The 24,739-nt window shown below is 38.8% G+C and overlaps 1 protein-coding gene across 2 annotated transcripts in view; it reads right to left on the minus strand.

The window, feature by feature from the left end:
* Positions 1-9,050, minus strand: part of STK17B (serine/threonine kinase 17b) — a 32,251-nt gene extending 23,201 nt beyond the window's left edge. The window contains exon 1 of one of the 2 annotated variants that reach the window (XM_045480581.1): positions 8,713-9,050. The gene's annotated coding sequence lies outside the window, so the exon portion shown is untranslated. The remainder of the gene's footprint in view (positions 1-8,712) is intronic. The other variant, XM_045480582.1, reaches the window with a different exon arrangement.
* Between the last annotated feature and the right edge of the window lie 15,689 nt (positions 9,051-24,739).

Consider the following 24,739-nt stretch of genomic DNA (forward strand, 5'->3'; position numbering starts at 1 on the left):
ATTTTAACACAGCAGGGTAATGACTACTCATTTTAAATATAACTTCTCATGGCCAAACAATTTTGGTGGTGAATTCACATTTGTGAGTTTTGTTACTGACATCTGAATGACTACAAGAAACAGAACTTATTTCACAGACTACCTACATTTCAATATTAAATTCAAACTTTCATAGGTCTTAAAGAGTTTTTTCTTTTGGTAGAACTGAGCTCTATAATTTTGTTAGATGAGTGACCGTATATAAAACCTTATTCTACAGTTCTGTATCTTGAACCCATATTTATCTTCAACTTTGTGACATTTACATATATTCAGTTTTAACAAAACTACCATTTCACATTAATTGAATTCATATAATTGCAGACTATAAATTTTACAATAGTTAGGACTTCCTCCTATGTTTACCAAAAAAAGATCCAGTATTATTCTTCTAGCACCCTCTTTCAATAACACCGTAGGGTTTTTGTTCTTTCTCTGCCACATTTTTCCTCTGTTTATTTCCTACTTGACATGTACTGTTGTTTATCTTCCTAAATTCAAATGCCAACTATATTCAATTTAAAAAGCAGTGTGATAAGAGTTCAGTGTTTTCAGTTTCCATATTTTCGTGGTTTTATTCTTAAGTCAGCAATTTTTTCTTTCTCTAAATGTGTTGGTCTTTGGAGAAACAAAGACCGAACTAGTTTGGGTGTACATCTCTAGTGGTCTAAGGGTAGCAGCGTAGCATTCTGAAAATAACATTTGGACTGAATCACATCTGAGTCTGAATCCAACTTAACCATCATACCACCTATGAGATCTTAACTAAATTATTTAACTTCACCACTGTTATGAGCCAATTGTGTCCCTCCCCTCAAAATTAACATGCCGAAGTCCTAGCCCCCAGCACCTCAGAAGGTGAATGTATTTGGAGTTAGGGCCTTTAAAGAGGTAATTAAGTTAAAAATGAGGTCATTCAGGGGGCCCAAATCCAACAGGATCGGTGTCCTTATAAAAAGAGATTAGGCCACAGAAACAGAGGGAAAACCATGTGAGGACACAGGGAGAAAAAGTGACATCTACAAGCCACAGAGAAAGATCTAAGAAGAAGCCAATACTGTCAACACCGTGATCTCAAATTTCTACTCTCCAAAATTATGGGAGAATAAATTTATTGTTTAAGTCACCCAATCTGCAGTACTTTGTCATGGCAGTGTGGGAAACAAATATAGCTACTTATAAAAAATATATATATATATATTTCCAAATGTATAAGAAGGGATACAAATATAACACTTTTTCAATCTTATTGCTTTGCCATATTTCGTTTAAATTAAAAATAAATATAACAAATAAATATAAATATAAATATAAAATATTCATATTTTATAATAATAATATATAAATATAATAATATTATATAAACATAAAATATAAATATAAAATATAAATATAATAAAAATAAATAACATCACTGACACAGTTGAAGTTGAAGTTGGTCCCTTCTTTACATGCCCAGTTTACATTCCCACTATCACTAGGTGGGAGACCTTATCATTTTCTTGCCAACATTTGTCCCATTCAGGCCTTTAAATTTGGCTATTGTAGTGTGATGAAAGGAAATGAAATCTTGTGATTTACTTTGCATTTCTCTGATTACCAGTGAAGAAAGCTTGAATTCTGTTTCTTCTAAAGCATGGATTATAATAGAACTCTCAGAAGAACTCACAGAACTCTAAAGATTAAAATTAAAATATGATGAATTCATGATGAAGGATGCTGGTATAGTGCTTGTCATGAGAGTACATCATGATTGTTCAGTAAGTAAACATTGTTAATATTCTACCTAAAGATACTCTCTACACAGTCTCTGGGTACTGTTGAGTAGTTTGTACTGTTTTCATATACAAATCTCTCACCCCAAGTTAGCTTACACTCAACTCTTAAAATTCTGTTTTATTTATTTATTTATTTATTTATTTTTTTTACTGTGTTTTGATAAACTATTTATGTACTTTCTTAGTTCTGATAGCACTCAGTTACATTGGCCATATATTCCTCTCAAAAAAATCAATATGGTTACCAATTTCTATGCTCAATCTATTTTTTTTTTCAGGTCATCTTTGGCCTTTTACAATTTTTTTCTAAATCTCAAAGTCTATGAATATGCCTGCTTATGATCATATTTATATTAAACATACATATACACATAAAGAAGGGATAATAACTGTATCATGTATACAAACTGGGCTAAATTCCCAACAGTGTCCATCAATCAGGCCTTGGGAAATACAAGAATAAGAACATGTCAAATTCAATCACAGAGACAGAGTACAGGCTCTTGACTCTGATGTTCACCTCAGGGAGACTGTAGAATCTAAGATGTTTATCTCGTGCTATGATATATCAGCTACAAAGTGATGTATTCATAAGAACTCTAACAGAACTAATTTTATGAGTAAGTATTTTTTGCTCTCAAGTTTCCTGAGTCAATATGGGTCTTAGATGTAGTCAAAGACTTATGCTCAATGAAATGCAATTTATAATAATGAAAAAAAAAACTTATTGAATGAATGAATTCCAAAGTCCAACAATGTTTAAATATACCTAAAAATAAGATATATATACTCAAAAACCATGCTTCCAAAGAATATTCTTAACTCATATAAGCTTAAGTGCAAAAAGGAAGATACAAAAAGCATATACATGATAATTTTGTGGCAAAAATAAAAAAGCAAAGAGAAGATTGGAAAATTAGGGCAAAATGTTAATAGTGGCTATCTTTGGGTGGTGGGATAATGACAGTATTTATACTTTCCTGCTCTTAAAGTATCTACACTAAGCAGGTACTACTTTAATAATAGGCAAAAATTAGTAAATGCCTTTGGAAATGCCTTAGAGAAAAAATATTGCTGTGAATATACATGATGAGACCCTAAATGCAGCAACTTACCCACTTGCAACAGAAAAATCTATCTCTTCACACATCAAGCGTTTACTTGGTTGTAGGTTCAAGACACATTATTGCTCAAAATTTTTAAGGCCTCAGCATTTTCTCTGCATTTATACAGAGCAGATGGTGTTCACTATCCAAATAATATTTCAGCTTTCATGCAGAGACCATATAAGCATTCAAGGTAAGCACTAAATAAGAATTAATGCCTTGTTTAATACTGGACAGAAAAGACAATTTAACAAATTCTAAATTAATGTCATAGATACAATTCTATATAATGAATAACAATTTGTAACCTTAAAACATACACCTTAATTATGAGTATCACTTGTGAAAATCTAGACTTATCCTGGGTCCCCTGCCCAACAACTCCAAAATGTGATATCCAAATATACAGATAAATATTAAGTTTTGTTATATCTATTATTTAGTTATGTTAGAAAAGAGATGACCTTTTTAAAAAGGATTGATATGGATTATAATAATATAACTAGGGCCTTATTAATTGAGCTACTTACTAATATTTCCTAATACTGGACACTGTCTTATGTTTAATTTTTTTACCCTAGCAACTTTTCCTTCCCTCACATTCATAATGCTGAATGTACCCACAGGCATTTTTATGACTATAAATGTAGCTGAAAACAGCACTGGGCAATCAGCAATTCTTTTAAATACATGTTAATACAAAAATCTTTTTTTGAATTGTGATACATTTCAGACTAGCTCTGAACACAGCTACGTCTCAGAAAAAAAAGCAAGCACATTTCTGAAGACAGAACCTGACATTTACCTACTTATTGTTAATATACTACAGACTGCTTAAGGCATACATATAGCGTCCTATATTTTCCTTCTATTTACTGCACTTGAACCAGGTGCCACAGCCTAGATATTTTTCCATTTCTTCTCCTTTGGCCAATTGTACATATAATGGACCATGAATGTTACCTTTGTCTAAACCTCCCACAAACATCTGGTTGCCCATCAAGTAAGATTTAATCCTTGGGTACATGAAGGTTATCAGTCAGCTCTCTGTCTCTGTGCCTTCCCACCAATTTCTCTTTAACTCCAACAACAACCCCAGACCTTTCCTTATTTTCTACCACAATTCACATAACTGATTCTACATTGCCAATATGTCCCAATCTATTTGAAATTCATTTCATAACACTTTATTAGGCTATACTAATTAAAAAAATCTTAAGGGACTTAGTAGGTAACTGTGAGTGTGCGTGTGTGTTCAGGGACACAGTCAAGCACTAGAAACAGTAAGAGGGTAATAGAGGCAAGATAAAATTAAGCTTCCAATTATACGGTACCTCAAACTTATTTTCAAATATTTTTCTTTCATTAATTCCCATTACAATAATTACAATAAGAATTCAGATATGGATCAGTGAAGGAAGTAACAGAGGAAATGTTAGGTTTGGTCTGGGCCTTAACTTACTTGAAAGGAGAAAGCGATGTGATGTGATCAGAAGTAAAACAACCTATAAATAGCTCTATTTTTAAAAATATTCATCACAATACTCATTTCAAAGTTATCAATAAAAATACTTTATAAGAATAGAATATTTAATATACAATAAATGAAAACATCTACAGAATTAAATCGTCTGCTTTTATCCCTTCATTAGCTACCCAGTACCGATAAGCTAAAGCCCTTCCTGCATGGCAGAGAAAAGCCTTTTGAGGCCAGGTACACACCAGTTTCATTTCCTGCCACACTTTTTTTTTTTGCCTCCACATCTCTGAAACATTCTTTCTACTTCTCCTTAAAAGGCTAAGTCTTCTCACACACGCTTCATATCTCAACACAAAATGTCACCTCCCCCAGGAAGCTTTGCCTAAAACCCACAGGTTGGTCTAAATGCCTGAACTTTATACTTCAAAGAGGAGGACTAGGAGGACCCCGGACAGACCGCTTTACCTCAACAAGTAACATGTTAGGCTGCAGTTCTCTTTAGTGTCTAAAGGGCAGCAACATTTACTTGTGAGTCTAAACTCCCATCATGGTGTCTGGCACCAGATAGTAATTTTTTTAATGTCTGATGAACTGAATTATAGGAATTACGAAATACAGCAACAAGAATTTTTAGGTGCATCTCGGATCTTCAAGGGTTTAGCAGAACTTGAGATCCATCTTGAAATTAATAGTATTGGAGCTTCAAGCAGCTTAGTCTCTGCTTAATCAATACTTGGCTAAATAAAATAAGAAATATTCTAAACTGCTATTAGAGAATTTAAATTCTAAACAGCATAGCCATAAAGCTTAGAAAAATGGAGAAAATTATTTTTTCATATACTGTAATGTAATACCAACAATTTATTTTGTATTTACCTGTCTTTTCAGACTAAGTGGCCACATTTTTTTATGTGAATACCTATTTCAGCTAAGAATATCAATATTTTAAAAGCTACCTCATTCAGTAAATTCAGAAATTTGTCCTGGTAAGGACTGACCAATCCACATCATTGTGAAGAAAATTCAAAAGGCAACTGGTAACAATGCAAGGCACAAGATTACGGGGAAACAACTCCTTTCTATGTCAGCATTTAATAGCTACCAGTTTTTCCTAGGAAACAGAGGAACTAGAGAGTTATTTATCTAGCATCCATCAAAATAAAGTAAGAACTTTCTGCTAGGATGGCAGAAGACTCCATTTTTAAGCCACTGATTAGAAGTAAAGGGACAGGGATGAAGAGGATTTTTAATTTCAAGGAAGAGACTATATTCCTTTTACTAACCATATTCTAATAATAGGTTTTGTTGTTTTGTTTGTTTTTCAAGATTGAATAGGAAGTGTAAGTCAGGAATTTAATCCTTTGGAAATCACAAAAGGAAGCCAGCTAACTGACTCTAGCCCAACCAGTCTAAGCACATACTACCCAAGGGCTGAAGTTCCAGGTAACGACCCCATGCCTGACTGTGTGCCATGACAGTAAAGCCCGGGGCTGTCTCTTCTACCTTCAGAAGGAAAAATTAAACCCTATAATGTGAACAGGACAGGAAGATGCTGAAAAACAGAAATACAGTGGACCAACAAACACATAGGGCTTGTCATTCATCAAATGGAAAATTAAGTTTCTATTGTAAAATAAAGTACTGTTTACACACCGTTCCACTGAAGTACCGTTTGTTCAGTAATCATTACAATACAAAATGGAATATGATCCTTTAAGGATTAAAGATGAAACTACCATCTCACTGTTAATATCAAAATTTTAAATGCTTAAAGTAGAACTATGCCCTCTTTTGGTGGAGAAATTGCAAAGGGTCAGGGATGCACCAAAATACACTACAAATATTGAAAGAAATTGATTAGCTTAGATGTTTAAAGTAGCATTCAAGTTCAGGGTTAAATGTTATTGAAAAAAAGGGGGAAATAAAAGATATTTTTAAAAATTTAACAAAATATGTCTTGAAAATTACATCACAACATATTTAGACAAAAATATGTTTGTAATTTTATTTTTTGTAACTTAATTTATAAGTACATCTGTTAATTGAAATATTCAAAGAAATATCCTTTAATATTAGTCTATCAGAGAATATAAGCTACTTAAAAATAAAATCCTTGAATTTTGTCATCACTATTACGGAAAACTATAGCAACTAAAACATTAAAGTTGTTCCAAGTGGAAAGGAAGTATATAAATGGCTGTTAATGTTACTGATACAATCAATAGCCACAGAATGCAAAAGAATTCTTAAAAAACACAAGAATCAATCAAAATCTTTTAAAAGCAGTCAATCTAGCAGCACTATTCTTAGCTGCCAATTTTATATACAGGAAATATGCACTACAATATAATATGCATGCAATTTTGAGACAATTTTAGGATTTAGTGAAAGTGTCAGCAATTGATTTCCTTGATTCATGGGTTTTTAATTGGGTCTCTTGAGGACAACAGGCAATTTTTGATAAGGATATTCTCTCATAATTATCAAACAGTTTCAAAACAAAGCTTTTAAATGTTTACTTAACACAAGTAAAGCACTGCCAAATGCAAGCTTAAAAATAAAATTGTTTGATTAGAAACATGTCATAAAATGCCTTTATCTTTTTCAGAATTGTTATTAATGTGCTGACATAGTGACTAATTAGTCAAGGCTTGACTTTCCTAAAAACTGATTCTATCTTAACCAAATTGTAATTCACTATTCAGAGTCCAAAAGCAACTACCTACAACCATTCTGTCCACACACAAAAAAGAAAGACTTTCAAATGACTACACAAGTTTTACTTTCAAAACTTAAATATATTGCCATGTAAATATATTTCACTTCAATTTTTGATTCATAATTTAGAAAATGACCTAAAATGCATGTTATGCATCTCAAAAATAAAGCAGATACTAATTCTGCTTATTAAAATATTAGAAAAATCTTTTAAAAATGAAACATCTCACAGAAGGATAAGGAGGGAAGAAGAGAGGTCTTAAATTAGAGCACTGCTTCTATGGACAACTTTTTCAAAAATACAAAGTTCTATGGGTAAATGGCTTAATACTTATAAAACAAACACTTTAGAAGTTGTTAAAAACTTACTTCTGGACGGTTCACTATAAAACTGTAAAATAGTGTATCCATGAGAAAATTGGCTTATTATATTTTCCTTTAATAAAGTTGTACTCGTGGGCTTATATTGCCAGGTTACATACCTAGGCCACCACTTGCCCAATCTTCCCTGCAGACCACGCTGTCTCAGCGCACACATTCCCAAAGATGAGAACTTAAAGGGGCCACGCCGCATCAAACATCTCTGCCAAGGCCCAGCATTTCACCGGTACCAGAGGTAAACACTACGTTGGCAAAACAGTGAATGTGATACACAGACCTAATAGTATTGAAATCTGATCAGTACCTGGTTGGATTTTTAAATGTATTTTTTTAATTTTAATTTGCAAGTTTGCGTCGGAGTGTCTCTTAGTCCCATCACAGACCGAGGAAGAAAACTATCAGCTACCAGCTGCCATAAAGTCTCTTTCAACTTTGTCTCTGCTAATCCCTCCACGGGAATTCAAATGAAGCGCTTTTCCCTACATAATAAAACCAAGAGCTGGATAAACTTCAATACTGTAACCATGACGTAGTTGTATAGTTTGAGGATGACTCGTCTACACTTAAGTGATTTACACGGCATCAAAATAAAATCAGATCGCTGAACATTACTGAAACAACTGCAATTCGTCTGCTCCATTCAGTGACTTTAAGACACTGTTCACAAGCAGTTACCGAAAATGCCCCACGAGATGAGCACCAAACTTTCTCGAGACCAAAGGCAGCTGTGAGCAGAACGTGTTCACCAGTCCAGAGGTGAATACGTCCTGTGCCCACAACACAGCTGTGAACTCGGGAGGGACAGGAAGGACCACAACGACGCAACGTGGAAGGAGCGCGAGTGAGCGGGTCGCGCAGGGACGCCACCCGGGAGAGCCCAGGCGAGCCAGGCGACCGCGCGCACACGCAAGACACGCTGAGTGGGGGGTTGGGAGGACCACCGGCCGTCCTCGCCCCGAACCCGAGGGAACTCGCGAAGCAGGACTCCGGCCGGAGAGCAGAGAAGGGCCCCGGGCAGTCGGACCACCTATTGGGAGGCAGAGTCCGAGCCCACCTCCACTAGGCTGACGGTCGGAGTTCTGGGGAGACCCTTAATTCGCCCACACTGCCTGTATCCCTCCTCGGGATCCCTCCCACGTTTGGGGTCTCCGTATCCAGGGTAAAAGGGGCGGGTTCACGGGTTCAGAATCGCAGCCCCGAGCCTACCCACCAGTCGCGGCAGGACCGCGGTCGCGCGAATCGGAAGACACTGACCGCTCGGGCCACAGGAGGTTCACTCGGGGCTGCCCCCCTCCAAGGGGGCTCCCGTCCCGCCACACGCCGGTGGCCACCACAGGACTTGTTCTCCAGCTCTAGCCCAGTGAGGCGCCAGGTAGCTCCGAGCGTGGCAGGACCCACTTTTACTCTTCTGGACAACGGCCAACAGCAGTGACCTGTTTCCCTGTGAGGTGGCTCCCGGCGACGGCAGCAGAGACGGTGACCGGAGATTACAGTTGAGGTTTGAAAACTGCAGCCGCGTTGCGGGGCAGGGCTGTATGCTAGAACCCACCCCCTCGGCCGGGAGAGCCAATCCGAGAGCGCACGGAGGGCGGGGCTGTCACGTGACGGGTGGGGCGGGGCGCCGGCCGGTGGCGCGTGCTGCGGGGCTGGAGGGGCCCCAGAGCGGTGAGAGGGTGTGGCCCGCGCGGGGCGGGCCAGAGGCTGGGCGGAGCTGCGGAGCAGGTGGGGACGCCGGGCTAATTGCGGCCAGGGAGGGGTGAGACGGGCGCTGCCAGGGCTGAGTGCAGGGCTGTAACTCTAACTGGGTGCACCATTACCTGCCTTCAGAGTGGTCAGCCCACGAGGCGTGAATATCTGCAGACTGGGAAGAGGAAGAAGTAAAGTTACTCCCAGCTGCTCAGTCATTCCCAAACTTCTGTGTCTACCAAAGACTTGTTTTCTAACTCTTCCCAGTCATGTTTTCTATGGCTTGAACCCATTCCGCAAGTGGAGCCCCAGGTTGCTACAACTTGGCAGGCATCAGCATCGCTTGGGATTTTATGGAGCCTGAGCGCCACCACTAAAGTTCGCTTGAGGAAATGGAGTCCTGAGGCATAGCTGAGAGCAGTGTAAAGGAGAGTCCCCCTAGGATGAATTGCTGATTTTGCATATAGGATGCTAAGGGAAAAGATGAAAGCGCACAGCACCTACTCGGGATCTGTTATCCCTTGAAGAGAATGAAAAGGTTGAACGTTCTCTGCAAGACACCATTGAATGTTTAAAAATACACATAATGTAGGATTGGTTGCCGAGTATATTTACAGTAATTGTCGAAGATTACTGGGAAAATATATTGGGAGAGGAATAGTTCTGTTTTGAAATGCTGTAACATTTAGTCAACATTAAAAAAAATTTTTTTAACGTTATTTATTTTTGAGACACAGAGAAGAAGTGGGAGAGGGGCAGAGAAAGAAGGAGACACAGAATCTGAAGCAGGTTCCAGGCTCTGAGCTTTCAGCACAGAGCCTGAGGCAGGGCTTGAACCCACAAACCATGAGATCATGACCTGAGCCAAAGTCAGAAGTTTAACTGACTGAGCCACCCAGGCGCCCCGAGTCAACACTTAAAGAGGAGGTTTTCTTCTATCCCAGTAGGCCAAGCAAATTCTGATCAAGCCATTTCTTTGCTCTTCATGCTGTATTTTTCTTAAGATAAATGCATAAAATGCCTCATAATCATTTAATGAAGTTTGTTGTTACTTAACTGACTCATCACAGTTTAATGTGCTTATTCTCTAAGCCTCTCGCTTGGAGAATACTTCCATCTAGTTTCTTGTTAACAATTGAACTGACTAAAGAAGTCTACAGTTACGATGGAAGCAAGCAAACTAACTGAAAGCTGCATGGTGAAATGCACTTTTTAGCTATCATCATCTAAGAGTCCACAAACCGGTAAGACTGTTCCTATCTTTTCTTTTATGAGCACTGGGGCAGTACCCCAGAGGTCTGAGTACCAGCACTGGAACCAGTAATCTCTGGGAATCACGGGACTACATCATTGTGGTGATTTTTGGTGTGTGTGCAACACTAGACCTCCTCAAGTCTAACATTTGATCATTCGCCAGCTCTTATTCTCCTCACACTCAATCTGCCTTCTCCTCTTGTCAGTAAAGCCAGTCCCACATCACCTCACACCTGGAGGCAGACCTTTCTCCCTCCATCACTGCTTTAAATCAACCTTCCTTGCGTTCACAAGCCCTAGGCTCCAACCAATCAACTTCTAGAGGATCTTTGCATACCTTGCATTTCCAGCCTCTGCCGTAGCTCTAGACTTTCACCATCGTCCTCATCAGCACCTGTTCATCAGTTTCCAACTTTGAGAAGGTTATCCTCTCCAGAAATCGGAAATCTTTACTGATTTCTCCTTTCCACTCCCAGCTTGATCACCTCTTTGCCTTATGTTGCGCACATTATACTCGTCCCATGTGTTTCTCTTATGCCCCTAAATAGATTGTTAACCCTTGTGCCTGATGTCAGATTTGCCAGCCAGGATTTAGCACATTATGCCAAGGATGTTCTACCCGAGCTGCTTGGCCTCAGGAACTATGGTTCAGGTAACAAGGAATTGCTGGTGCAGAGGAGCAGACTATACCATCTGTGCCTTGCAATAAAATTCAGGAGTCAATATGTCCCTCCATTCAACCTAATTTACCTAAAGTCATTCACAACCTTGTCAAAGGTGCACATCTTGCTCTCATTCCTTTGAGTAGGAAATCCTCTTGTGACCTAATGGTCATTTTGTGGTCATTGCCTCTGACCGCAGAGTTCATTAAGTTGATCCTCGAATGCCACATACTGACCAAAGATAATGGTAACTATATGGGCTGACTGTGTACCTGCCAAATTCGTATGTTGAAGTCCTAACCCCCAGTACCTCAGAATGTGACTATATTTGGAGATAAGGCCTTTAAGGAGATAATTAAAGCAAAATGAGATTATATAGGTAAGCGTTACCTAAGATGAAGAGATTATACCATCAACAAAATGAAAAGGCAGTCTACTGAAATGGGAGAATATTTGCAAATCATTATCTGGCAAGGTGCTAACATTCAAAATATATAAAGAGCTCATACAACTTCATAGCAAAAAAACAAACAATCTGATTTTAAAATGGGAAGTAGAACTGAATAGACATTTCCCAAAGGAGTCATACAGGTGGCCAACAGGTACATGAAAGGATGCTCAACATCATTCATCATCAGGGAGGTGTAAATCAAAACCACGATAAGATGTCACCTCATACCTGTCAGAATGGCGATTATCAAAAAGACAAAAAAAGTAATAATAACAAGCGTTGGTGAGGATGTGGAACAAAGGGTACTCGTGCACTGGAAGTAAGAATGTAAATTGGTGCAGCCACTAGGGAAGAGTATGGCGGTTCATCAAAAAAATTGAAATATAACCAGTATATATCCAGTAATTCCACATCTGCATATCTGCCCAAAGAAAACAAAGACATCAACTCTAAAAGATCTATGCATTCCCGTGTCCATTGCAGCATTATTTACAGTAGCCAAGATATGGAAACACCTAAGTGTTCATCAATGGATGCATGGATAAAGAAATTGTGGTATGTATACAAGGTAATATTATTGAGCCATTAAAGGAACTGAAACCTTGCCATTTGCAACAACGTAGATAGGCCTCAGGGCGAAATAAATGCTAAGTGAAATAAGTCAGGCAGAGAAAGATGAATACCATACGACCTCACTTATATGGAATTAAAAGCAAAACAAAAGAAAAAAAAATCAAGCTCATAGATAAAGAACAGATTGGTGGTTGCCAGAGATGAGGGGTGAGAGATGGGAGAAATGGGTGAAGGGGGTCAAAGGGTACAGACTTCCTGTTATAAAATAAGTAAGTCATGGGGCTATAATATACAGCATGGGAACTACAGTTAATAATACTGTACTGCATATTTGAATGCTGCTAAGAAAATAGATCATAAAGTTCTCACCACTAGGAAAAAATGTATTTTTTTTTTTTTAAAGATTATTTTTTTTTCAACGTTTATTTATTTTTGGGACAGAGAGAGACAGAGCATGAAGGGGGGAGGGGCAGAGAGAGAGGGAGACACAGAATCGGAAACAGGCTCCAGGCTCTGAGCCATCAGCCCAGAGCCCGACGCGGGGCTCGAACTCACGGACCGCGAGATCGTGACCTGGCTGAAGTCGGACGCTTAACCGACTGCGCCACCCAGGCGCCCCGGAAAAAATGTATTTTTAACGATGATGGATATAACTAGATTTATTGTGATTATTTTGCAATGTATAAAATATTAAATCATTATGTTGTATATCCATAACTAATATAATATTATGTCTGTGAATTATGTCTTGATTTAAAAAATAATTTTAAAAAGAGATTACAACACAGCCTAAGGGCTGACCATGTGAGGACACAGTGAGAAGACAGTCATCTGCGAGCCAAGGGGAGAGACCTCAGAAGAAACTAAACCTGCTGACACCTTGATCTTGGACTTCTCACCTGCAGAACTGTGAGAAAATAAATTTCTGTTGTTTAAGCCATGTCTTCTGAGGTATTTGTTATGGCAGCTCCAGCAGACTAACACAGTGGTCCTTTCCAGTCACTGCAAATGAGTCACTGTATGTGACCAGAGGTGGTGGTCCTTTCTAGTCATGCCACAATGTTCACCATATTGTGCCCAGGGAAAGTAACCCTCCCCAGTCACACCAGGTCTGTCACCACATGCTGAACATATACTGACTGGGGATATCTGGACATATCCTCTCTGATAGTGCATTTATTCTTTACAGATGCAGAGGAGGGTTGAATTTAACACAGCCAGGAAGGCCCAAATTCAAAACTCCTGCCATTGACACATGCTCCTTCTGAAGAAAACCTTACCGGTTATTTTTGTGTCAAGGTCTTACAGTTTAATCCATGTGGAAGGAACAAAACAGACACCGCTACCTGTCTTCAACTGAATAAACTAGAAAATTGTGGCCAGGCTAAAGGCAGCCAGACACAGGGGCAGGGGCAGGAAGCAATGGCCTCTGAAGGAGGTTGGCTCAAACCTCCACCCAACAGCGGTATTCGGGCTGAATGGACACAGACTAGTCCAGGTAGAGGGAGGAGTACTGGGTATACTTAGATGGATAGTCACAGTGCTTTATCCATGGTGCCTATAGGTCATCCCAATTTTGGAAGCACTGGGGACCCCAGAGTCCCCACATCCCCTGGCTCTCTTAAAACAAACCCAGTTAGCAAAGGTAATTGGGGCAAGTCTTTCCTGATGAGAGTAATGAGTCAGAACGGGACAGATGCCTTCCTCAAAGGGTTATACTATTCTTTTCTCCAAAGCACCTGTCACTGACTAGGATCTAGGTTGCCAATCAAACCACCCCCACACCACAGTTTATAGAGTATGAACTTCCAAAACCATCCAAAAGAAATATCATGCAAGCCACCTATGTCATTTCAAATGTTCTAGTAGTCACATTAAAAAAATTAGAAGCACAGGTGAAATAAATTTTAATAATATACTTCACTTAAGCCAGTATATCCAAAATACTGTCATTTCAACATATAATCGATACAAAATTATTAGTGAGATGTTTTACATCCTTTTTTCATATTGTCTTAAATCTGGTCTATTTTACATTTACCACACATTCCAATTCAGATGCTAAATTTCCATTGGAAATACTGTATTTAGACTGCACAAAATTTACTGTTGAGAAAGAAAAATCACATCCCTATATTGTTTCAAACATACAAGTTTTCAGTAACTAAATGCAGTATCCACTTCTTAATTTCAATTTAATCCAAATGAAATAAAATTGTGATTTAGTCACACCAGCCATATTTCAAGTGCTCCATAGCCACTTGTGGTTGGTGGCTACTGTATTGGACAGCACAGGTCCACAGGGCTAGAAATGTGGCTTCTAATTGCTTCTAAACCTCAAAATGTTTAATGTAGCCCTAGCACAATGGAGGTGGCTCAGTAATCATAGCATTACAGCAGTTTGAAATTTCAAAAATCGGTAAGGCTCAGTAGCCCAATCCCCTTGTTTTAGAAAGGAGTCAACCCAGAATGACAGAAATTAAGGCACTAGCAAAAGATCACACAACTGAACTAGTTGGTGCATATCTGGATAAGAATTTAGGTCTCCCGATTCTTAGTCCTGAGGTCTATGTCATTACATCAGACTTACGGGAAAAACAACAACAACTCAACAGATATTTCTTTTCTCAACAGATTTTTAAATGTATTTGAATAATCACTTGAATGACATGGACAAAGAAAAACGTACTTATAACCTAGTTGTACGTGCTAACCTGATAAAGGCAGTGTATTCCAGAATATGCAAGGTCTCCTTGCAGTTGGTCTGGGGTCTAGGTGATTTAATCTGCAGTCTCTCTTACCTTGGCCTGCCACCATTCAGAGCTGCCTCACTGCACATCCATCTTGCCCTCCCCCAGAGCATCCGGCCACATTTTTCTGTCTGCAGCTGTCCTCTCCCAGCTGTCTACCACAATTTGTTTGAGGTTGTGCTTCAGCGACTCCTTTGTATTTGCAAATCAAAGTATTCAGTAGAAACTGCAGCAGAGTTGTAGAAAAGCTGCTACCCGCTACCTGTGAATCGAACCCCGAGGTCCTGCCTCATGATAGCTATGAGAGAGAGGATGTATGTGTGGCTAAATGTGTGGCATCAGACAGCCCTACATTTGTGTCTCAGTTCTGCCCAATTCCAGTTGTGTGACTCTGGGCAACCCTCAGTTTCCTCATCTGTAAAGTGAAGATAATAATAATAGCTACTTCTATGAGATTTAAATATGGTAGTGTACCCAGCACATTTCCCGACAAGGGTAAGCCATGCAAGCAATTGTTATTTTCCAGTGGTCTGCAGGCTCTCTGAGGAGGAGCGCAGATATCTGGCTTACTACTGCACCTTGTGACTAGCTAAATGCTTGAGACATAGTAGGTCCTAAATGAATATTTGTCTAACGAGTTCATAAGATGCTTATGATTTCCCTCAACTCTTATGATTGATGCTAAGAGAGATGATTGGGGAAGAATTATGGTAAAGTCACTGATAAGGAAAAGGGAGGGGGAGGGGACTGCTTCCGCCTTCAGATTCCACCTGGTAGAGGCACCCAGGTTCAAAATGAAGCTGTAAGGTCAACAACTGTTGACGTCCAGGTCTGTGTGCAATAAGGAAATTAGAGTCACTAGTATTTATAGGAAAGTAGATACTGAGTAGAACAAAGAAATAGTAAAATAAGAAATAGCAAAGCTACACTAGGGCAGCCTTCTTACAACAGGTAGTAACAGGTATAGATTAGGCAGAGCCAACTTTTAACCTCCACCAACTCCCTCCTTGGGAAGGATCCTTGCCTCAACCGGTTTAAGGTGACAGCATGAGCATTGAGAGGCCAATCTACTCCACTAGCTGAGTGCTTTCATTGCACAAAAGTGTTGGTAATTTGGGAAATGGTGATATTAATGATTATTACAACACCCCTAACCCGGAGAATATTCAAAGCATCCTTGAGTTTTTTCTATAGGTAGCCTTACCTTTAGATATATAGAATAGCGTTTCATAGCTTCATTTTTACAAAAAGAGATGTTAAGTATAGAGTTGTTTAGAAACCCTGTAAAGGGCCCATATTATGAGAAAGGGGGGGGGGTCTGTAATTTACTAGCTGTGAGAGCTTGAGAAGGTTAAAATATCTCCATGCCTCTTTTGTTTTTTCATCTGTAAAATGGAAATGATAATATATTTACCCCATAGAGTAAGAATAGCAGTAGCTCATAAACGCTGAGCCAGGCATTGTTCTAAATGTGTTGTTTGTGTTAACTCATTTAATCCTCACAGTCCTATGAGTAAAGTGCTGTATTTTCCTCCTTTAAAGAAGAAGGAAAAAAAAAAAAAAACCTAAGGGACAGAGAAGTTATATACTTCCCCACAATAATCTGAATTACTAGTGGAGTAGTAACTAGTGGAACCAGGATTCAAGCTCATCCTCTACCATATGGATATATACTACTGTGGATATTTAATAACTATAGCTATCAACAACAGAGTAGAGGTTCTTGGGTGTTTAATTCACCTTAGCTCCTGGAGTCCCTGATCTTTTCATCTTTATGTTTCCTCTCACAACTACCATTCCAAAATTTCTCCATTTAAAAAGTAACTTTACAAATATATAACGAATGCAAGAGGAAGGGGTTTGAATGCTCCGTGTGCCAGTGGATTCAAGTTACAGACATTGGTATGAACAAATGTTTAACTTAATATACATGCAAATGTTTACATATAGAAATATTTATGGATATGTATAGACATGTGTCAGAGCATATAAAAGCGATGACAACAGCAATCAGCACACCCACCACTCAGGCCTTGGTTTCTAATTCCATTCTCCAATAAAAGGAACCAAAGCTCCTTGGAGAAGTTGATGCTTCTAGGACTGGAGAAGGAAACATATAGATGGGCCTGGAACATTGTGTAGTGCCATAAAGAAGGAAATTCAACAAACAAATAAAACCACCATACAGTGATGGGGGTATGTCAAAGGGACCCAGGAGCCAACTGGAAGAGCTCCCAATGGTCAAAGCTGGGACAATTTGGGCCATGTTAAATAAATAAAGTAATATTGGATTATAACCCAAAGTACAACACAGATGTGCATGAGTACATACTAATATAAAGAAATTGAATAAATAAATAAGAAAAACAAATCCTTCCTGCAGAAGAATTATGAATAATTTATATAGCTACTCTTCAAAGCTGGTAGACTGTAACTCCCTTCCCCTTAAATGTGGGCTATGCATACTGACTTTCTTCCAAAAAGTACAGTGTGGAAAGCGGGGGCAGGGGGAGAGGGGAGTAACTTTACAGTGAAAAACTTCTGACAGCCAGGTGACATTCACCTACCTCAAGCCAGGTGATCAAGGTTAACAAATAATCACAAGTCATATTGATAACACCTACCCTTATTATGACACTTTGCCTCTGTGGTCTTTCTCCTTAAAACCCAAAACCCTAGTTCACCCATGAACATCAGACAAATTCCAGTTGAGGGACATCCTACAAAATACCTGACCTGTACGCCTCAGAACTGTCAAGGTCACCAAAAACAAGGGAAGTCTGAGAAATAGTCACAATCAAGTGGAGCCTAAGGCATTGCGATGAACATTGTGGTATCCTGGATGGGAGCCTGGAACAGAAAAATGACATTGAACAGCAACTAAGGAAATCTGACTAAAGCATGAACTGTAGTTAACAATATGAATTAGTATCAGTTCATTAATTATAACAAATATACCCTATTAATAATTAAGATACTGTAGGGGAAACTGGTTGTGGGGTCTTTGCAATAATTCTGTAAATCTAAACTGTTCTAAAATAAAAAGGTTTAGAAGAATGAATGACTCTGCCATTGCTTAAAATATCTGTATTTAGGGTTATAGAATAAGAAAATAAAGCTGGAAATAATCTTTGAGATCAAAGGAGAGGATAAACTCCATAAAATAACTAAAATACAGTCCAGCCATTATTTTTGCAGTCTATTCAGAGTATTATTATATTAGTAATTTGATGCAGGCCCAATCCTGTCAACCTCTGAGCAAAATTTCCAAGTCTTGGATAAAAATATATGTGACAGGAATGCAGAAAGGGATCCAAAGAATTGTGTGTGTCAATATAGTATATACCATCTAATGTCAATCACAAATTGAATCTTTCATCTAACAAGTCTCAAACTGTGGTAGGGAGTTTGTATAAGTCAAAATTATTTTTATATACTAAGATATTTACCCTTTTCACTCTTATTCTCTCACAAATGTATGATTCGGTTTTCCTGAGACTATAGAGTGTGTGATATAACAACAGGTTAATGTAGAAGCAGACATGTTCTCATATTTGCCCATATCCAACTGTTTTCCAGAAATTAGATTGCAACAATATAGAATCACCCTGTCTCATTTTCTTTTCTTTGTTTAATACAGCCATTTTTCATCAAACATGTTATTTATGTTAACATGTAATTGTTGTTATTTTAAATGAATCAATAAGTATTTTTTAAATTTCTCTTTTAATTTCTGACATGATAGATATCAGATATATAGATATAACCTACATAAATAAAAATTCCTTAAGGTACTTAGTAATTTCTAAGTATAGAACGTTTGAGAACTAGAAAGATTGAGAATTACTGGTCTAATCATAGGGACTAGTTTACTCTTTTGGCTTTGGGACATTTGTCGTTCCATGGACACACGGTATCTTAACCCCTCCAGTGTTATGAGAATTCCTCACCTCTTGAGTCTGTGGAAGTAAAAGCTCCAAGTAGTCACGTTCCCAGCCCTCGCTTGCAGCTGGGGCAGGAGCAGTGACCCTAGGTTCCATCAGCCGCCTGTATACACTTGAGCCTCAATCTGGAGCAAGGGAGGCTGGGCCCAGAAACAACTCTGTCACAGAGCAGAAGTGGCAGGTACATCAGGTCCTGGAAGTGGTAGTTCTTGTGGCCTCTCCTTTAGCCACTGTTAGTGGTGCCAGCAGCACAAATTGCCACCTAGAATCCCATCTGGCGGCAGAAATGGTGTCTTCACCTGGAAAATCTGTGGATCACCTGAGAGATCCATGGACATGATCTTGGATATTGTTCTGGTTATCTTGTCCTGACTCTGGTTCTCCAGCCCAGATCTCTCTTCTATGAGCCACACAATATCCTTTAAGTATGTTCCTTTGCAGCTTCAACCATCCAGAGTGGCTTAATTGCTTGCAGTTAATAACTCTGACATAACATACCAAAAATTGGTTTCTCTTAAACAGATTTTTTTTAAGGTTTATTCATTTATTTTGAGAGAGAGAGAGAGTGAGCGAGCGCACACAGAAGTGGGGGAGGGCGGGGAGAGGGGGAGAGAGAGTAATCCTAAGTAGGCTCTGCGTTGTCAGTGCGAGCCCGAAACGGGACTTGAACCCATGAACCATGAGACCATGATCTGCGCTGAAATCAGGAGTCGGACATTTAACCTCCTGAGCCACGCAAGCATCCTCCAAAAATTGGTTTCTGAGTTCTATAGTTATATATCTTGACTTATTTTAATATCAGCCTTTCCAGAATTCCACAAATAAACCATGGCTAATTAAAGAAAAAGTGAAACTTGCCTATGCTTTATCTGCTATAGAAAATAAGTAACTACATATATAAATTGAAATGCTTAGCATTTGGAAAGATGAGAAAAAAATGTTGGCCTTCCACTCTAGCTATAAACTTTTACCTGGATTTTAGAATTGTGATCCAACTTCTAACCAGCAGAGTGTAGGATTTTCATTGTGTTACTTCCCAGGTTATACAATTTCTATAAAATGGGTAAGAGGCTCTGAAGAGACTGACTGATGACGCCATGCCATGTGTTTAGTTCATTATAAATCATTTCAAGTACCGCCAGCCATTCTGAGCCAATCAAAACAGAAATGTTCTAACACATTTGAGAGTATCTTGTTTTACAGAGTGCTTTAAAAAGACATGAACAGCACACAAGATTTCAAATGTACCAAATTATCCAGAAAGGATTTTGGAACTGATTCCTATGAGGTTACTTTTCATTATTATTTAATGTGATATATAAAATAGAATGCTTTTCTGAGTTCCTAGGGCCTGGAATGGTTCTGCCTTCTACAATTTTGCAAGCAAATTTTAAAATATTTTATTCCGGTCATTTTTTCCCTAGACTTCAAAGGTGGGCCCTTTAGATCTTCCCATTTCATGATAACTCAGGTTATTAGGGACCTCAATTAACTTTGACTAGAAAAAATATCTTCTTCTACAGCTGAAATGCTACCTCAGATAAGGATCCTTTGAAATCCAGGAAACACATACAAGGAAAGCATCCTATCCTTTTTCCCTCTCATGCTCCTTGATTGTCCGGGTTTAAGTTTAGGGGTTCTTGGATCTGGATTCTGATATCTCCACAGTTCACTTCTCCGAGAAAAGTTTTGTTTACAGGAGAAGTCAACAGAAAAGCATATATCAGCACACTCTACCTTGGAAACAGGTTGAGAAATAAGAAAGCAGGCACATGTAATAACCAATGAAAACCTACTTTTTTGCAAGCCTAAAATGGGGGTACATCTTCTGAAATGTGAGAGGTTGGTTGTTTTTTTCACACTTTGCAGATGATTATCTTGGTGTACTTGAGAGAAGCTGCACAGGCATAAAATCATTTGTCTTTGTGTCTTCCTGTCTCTCACCCAGAGTATTTGTCTTTTTTTCTACTTGCTAAGAACAGGAAATTGCAGAAATAAAGATTTAATCAGTTCCCATTTCTTCAGTGAGTCTTGCTTGGTTTAACCCAGGTCAACAGCACATTTAGATTCGCCCAAATAAATCATGCAATTTATCAGAATAGACTAGTTTTGTATAGTTTTTAATTATCTTTTAATCTTCCAGACCTTAAATTCTTCTCACTATGAAGATTATCTCTGAGGAGGTTGTTCTTTCATAGTAAAAATAGGCAATACCTTTGAGGCACTTTCCATTACTAATTGACCTAGATAAGTCCCCTTATAGTAACTCAGTCCCGAGCAGGTTCTAGGTCAGGCTCGTATGCTGAGTGTGGCACAGACTATATTAATATTAATAGCACCTGAAGTCTGTATAGCATTTTCGTTAACACGGACCTTCCACATGCTATATTTTATCTGAGCCTCAACAATCCTGAGGTTCCCATGCACAAGGCTAGAGTTATCCCACTTTACAAATGAGAAAAAAGATTCTGAGAATGACTTTTCCAGCTGAGGTCAGTGTTCAGTCTAGAAGTGAAGATTGTAGGCCCTTCCAGGCTACCCCTAAGAGAGAGAACTATCCAAGGAGCAAAATTATCTGACCTACTTTCTCTCCTCTCCAACCCCCAACTCTTTCTCTGAGACATTATAGGAGGCCCTACCATAGAGCAAGCATGGACAACAGGGAAGAAAGGAGGATGTAATTTGTCAGGAGGGCCCGAAGTCCAGATGGCAAGCCAGGCTGAACCCCACGGCTATTTTACCTGCAGCCACATACAGCACCGGGAGCCCTAATATCACCCCAAAACTTAGTGTTCCTGTATTCCCAACTTGCTGAGCCATGCTCCCTTTCCACTACTGCCCTGGATTGCCTGGGCAGTTTGCAGTGGGGAATTAGGAAAGTCGAGAATGACTGACCAGAATAATAAGATTTAGCCTAGAACAAAGAATTCCAAATCAATAGCCAAGGTTGCCAGAAGATATTTAAGAGAAAGGAGTACACCTGTTTACAGAAGCTGACATTTCTGTAATGAGACTACACAAGCACAAAGGATTAAAGTGTTCATAGTGAAGTGACAGGAATATTTTAAATAAAGCATGCTAATACGTTTTCAGGCAAGATGCTATGTATGTGTCACTTTATTCAATTCTTGAAACACAACCTTGAGATAGCCTTTATTATTCCTGTTTCTCAGATGAGGAAACTCAGGTTCAGAGAATTTAAGTGGCCTGCTTGAGGTCACACACTTAGAAGTGGAGACAGAATTCGAACTCAGACAACAAATCCCATGTCCTTTTCAGTATACTGCCCTACATCCTAAGGTGTAGTTTACCTGTTCTCATTTCTTATTTCCTTATATGTCCTATCTCCATAACCCATTATTCAAATGAGTTTGTATCACTATAGCAGAAAGCTGCTTCTCTGGTAGTCTAACTTCTAAGGAACAGGAACTATGCAGAAAACTCTTTCTGAGAAGCAGAACAGATGTTACGGCAGGCGTTCACAGGTGAGAAGATCCTCTTTGGCGTTGATTATGTCTTTTATGTATACTATGTAATTATTTCGGATGTTATAAGCCTTCAATGACAGGATACTGCAGGAGCTTTCCCTCTGATCTTCCAATGACTGGTTGCTTTTGCACCTTCAGTTCTCACTTCAGATGTTACATCCTCCGAGAGGCTTTCTGTGTCCAGCGCTGCCCCTGTTCTTTATAGCACTTTTCATCATCATTACTAATGATGGATTTATTCGTTTACAATGCTTGTCTTCCCCATGAGATTATAAATTCCCAAAGACAGGAACTACATCTGCTTTTTCACCAGTTTCCCCAGCACCTATCATGGTGCCTAGCACAAGTAGCAACTCAATAAGTGTCGATGGGATGGATGGATGATTGGACGGATGGATGGATGGATGGAGGGGTGAGTGAGTCATTCCCAGAAGAGTTTCCAAAGGGATCTAAGGAAATAGGTGATTTGGTCATCGGATTTAGAAAAGGCTGGGTTAAGTTTTGGGTTAGGATAGGTCAGTCTCCTTTCCCTAAAATAGGCCTGAGATCTGATGGCTTCCTAGAGACAATATTTGGAACGGTGCTGCCAATCAGCCAGGACAGAAGAGGAAAGGGAAGTAAATACACTAAGAACTTACCAAGTACAAAGCAATGTGTTAGATTCACATTATATTACGTAATGTAAAAAGCACCGCATGAGAAAGGAATTACCCCTACCTCACAAATGAAAAAAGTGAGACTCACGCTGGTGAAGTTGTCCAAGGCCATGCAACAAGTAAATGGTAGAGCCGGAATATGGAGATAGATTAGTCATATTTCAAAGACCATGTTTTAAGCAAATTCACTTTTACTTTTTTAATTTTTTAACTTCAGTTATTTATTTTAAGAGAGAGAGAGAGAGAGCGAGCAGAGGAGGGGCAGAGAGAGAGGGAGAGAGAGAGAATCCCAAGAGAAATGCGGGGCTCAAACTTGCAAACTGCGAGATCATGACCTGATCAGAAACCAAGAGTCAGATGGATGCTGAATCAACTGAGCCACCCAGGTGCCCCATCAAGCAAATTCACTTAAAAATTTTTTGTTTATGAAAACAAAATGTTGGCCTATAACTTACATTTAAGAACTTCTCATATTTTAAGTATATAGCTAGATAAAATCTAACATACATCCTTATACACGTCTTTGTAACGTAACCACCATCCAGATGAAGAAATGGGACATTTTTAGAAGAAATGGGAACCAGAGGTTCCTCTGCACTTCTTTTCAGTCAATATTTCCATCATTTTGTCTTCTACCATTATTTTGACTTCTGTCATGACAGGCTCCTGTTGCCTGTTTTCAAACTTTCTATACATATCACATCTCACTATATGCCTTCTTTTGTATTGGGCTTCTTTTGTCTACAAGATTCATCTGTGTTGCTTGTGGCAGTAATTGATTCTTTTTCATCTTTGAGTTGTATTCCAATGTATTCATATAATCACAATTGATTTATTTATTCTAATGTTAAGGGATATTTGCATTATTTCCAGTGTTATTAATAAAGTGCTACGTATATTCTCGAAAGTGTGTTTTGCTGGACATAGGCACTCATTTTTGTTGGGTATACACTCAGAAGTGAAACTGCTGGTCATAGCTAGTTATATGTTTAATTTTGGTCAATTCTGTCTCTTTTTCAAAGTGGTTACATCAATTTACATTTGTACCTGCAATGCAGAGAATTCCCCGTGCTCTATCCTTGCCAACTCTTGCTATCATCGGTCCTTTTAATTTTAGCCACTCTGGTGGAGGAAGGCCATGTTTTTATAAACTGTACCTTGGTGCCTTAGCATGTGGGGACATGAACCCTCAGAAAAGGGAAGACCAAGAGCTGGTCTCTGCTTCTTGGATAAAGCTGACACGCTACTATTCCCAGGTTTCTAGTATCACAGGAAAATGTGGCTCTCATGTCTGGACACACAGTGGGTGAAGAAGTGGGGTCTCCTCAGAGGATAGAACAGACTCTAACAACTGTCTCATGAATGTGATTGAGACAAATGGACCCACTGAAAGAGAAATGGGTCACAGAAAAGGGAGAAACTTTGATCCCTTTGGTGAGAGCCACAGGAACCTCCAGCAGAGCAGTTAATAGGCATCATCAAAGCCAGTCTACCTTTTCAACACCAGAGCAGGACTCTTTTAGGTAAGAAAGTGCCCACCTCACATAGGAGGTCAAGATACCAGAAAATTTCTCCCACAAGTCATCATTTTCTGAGCGCTTTCTATACGCCAGATATAATGCTTCATACTTTATAGAATGCAGTAGTTAGGACTGTTGGGCTGTAAATAACAGACTACAACCTGATTATTAATAAAAATGAATTTATTTAAAAAGATATTTATTCAGAGATTGCCCCTCTCTTCATGTGGGTGTTACATTTTATTCCATTTTA

The sequence above is a fragment of the Leopardus geoffroyi genome, chromosome C1 (assembly GCF_018350155.1).
Source record: "Leopardus geoffroyi isolate Oge1 chromosome C1, O.geoffroyi_Oge1_pat1.0, whole genome shotgun sequence".
NCBI lineage: Eukaryota > Metazoa > Chordata > Mammalia > Carnivora > Felidae > Leopardus > Leopardus geoffroyi.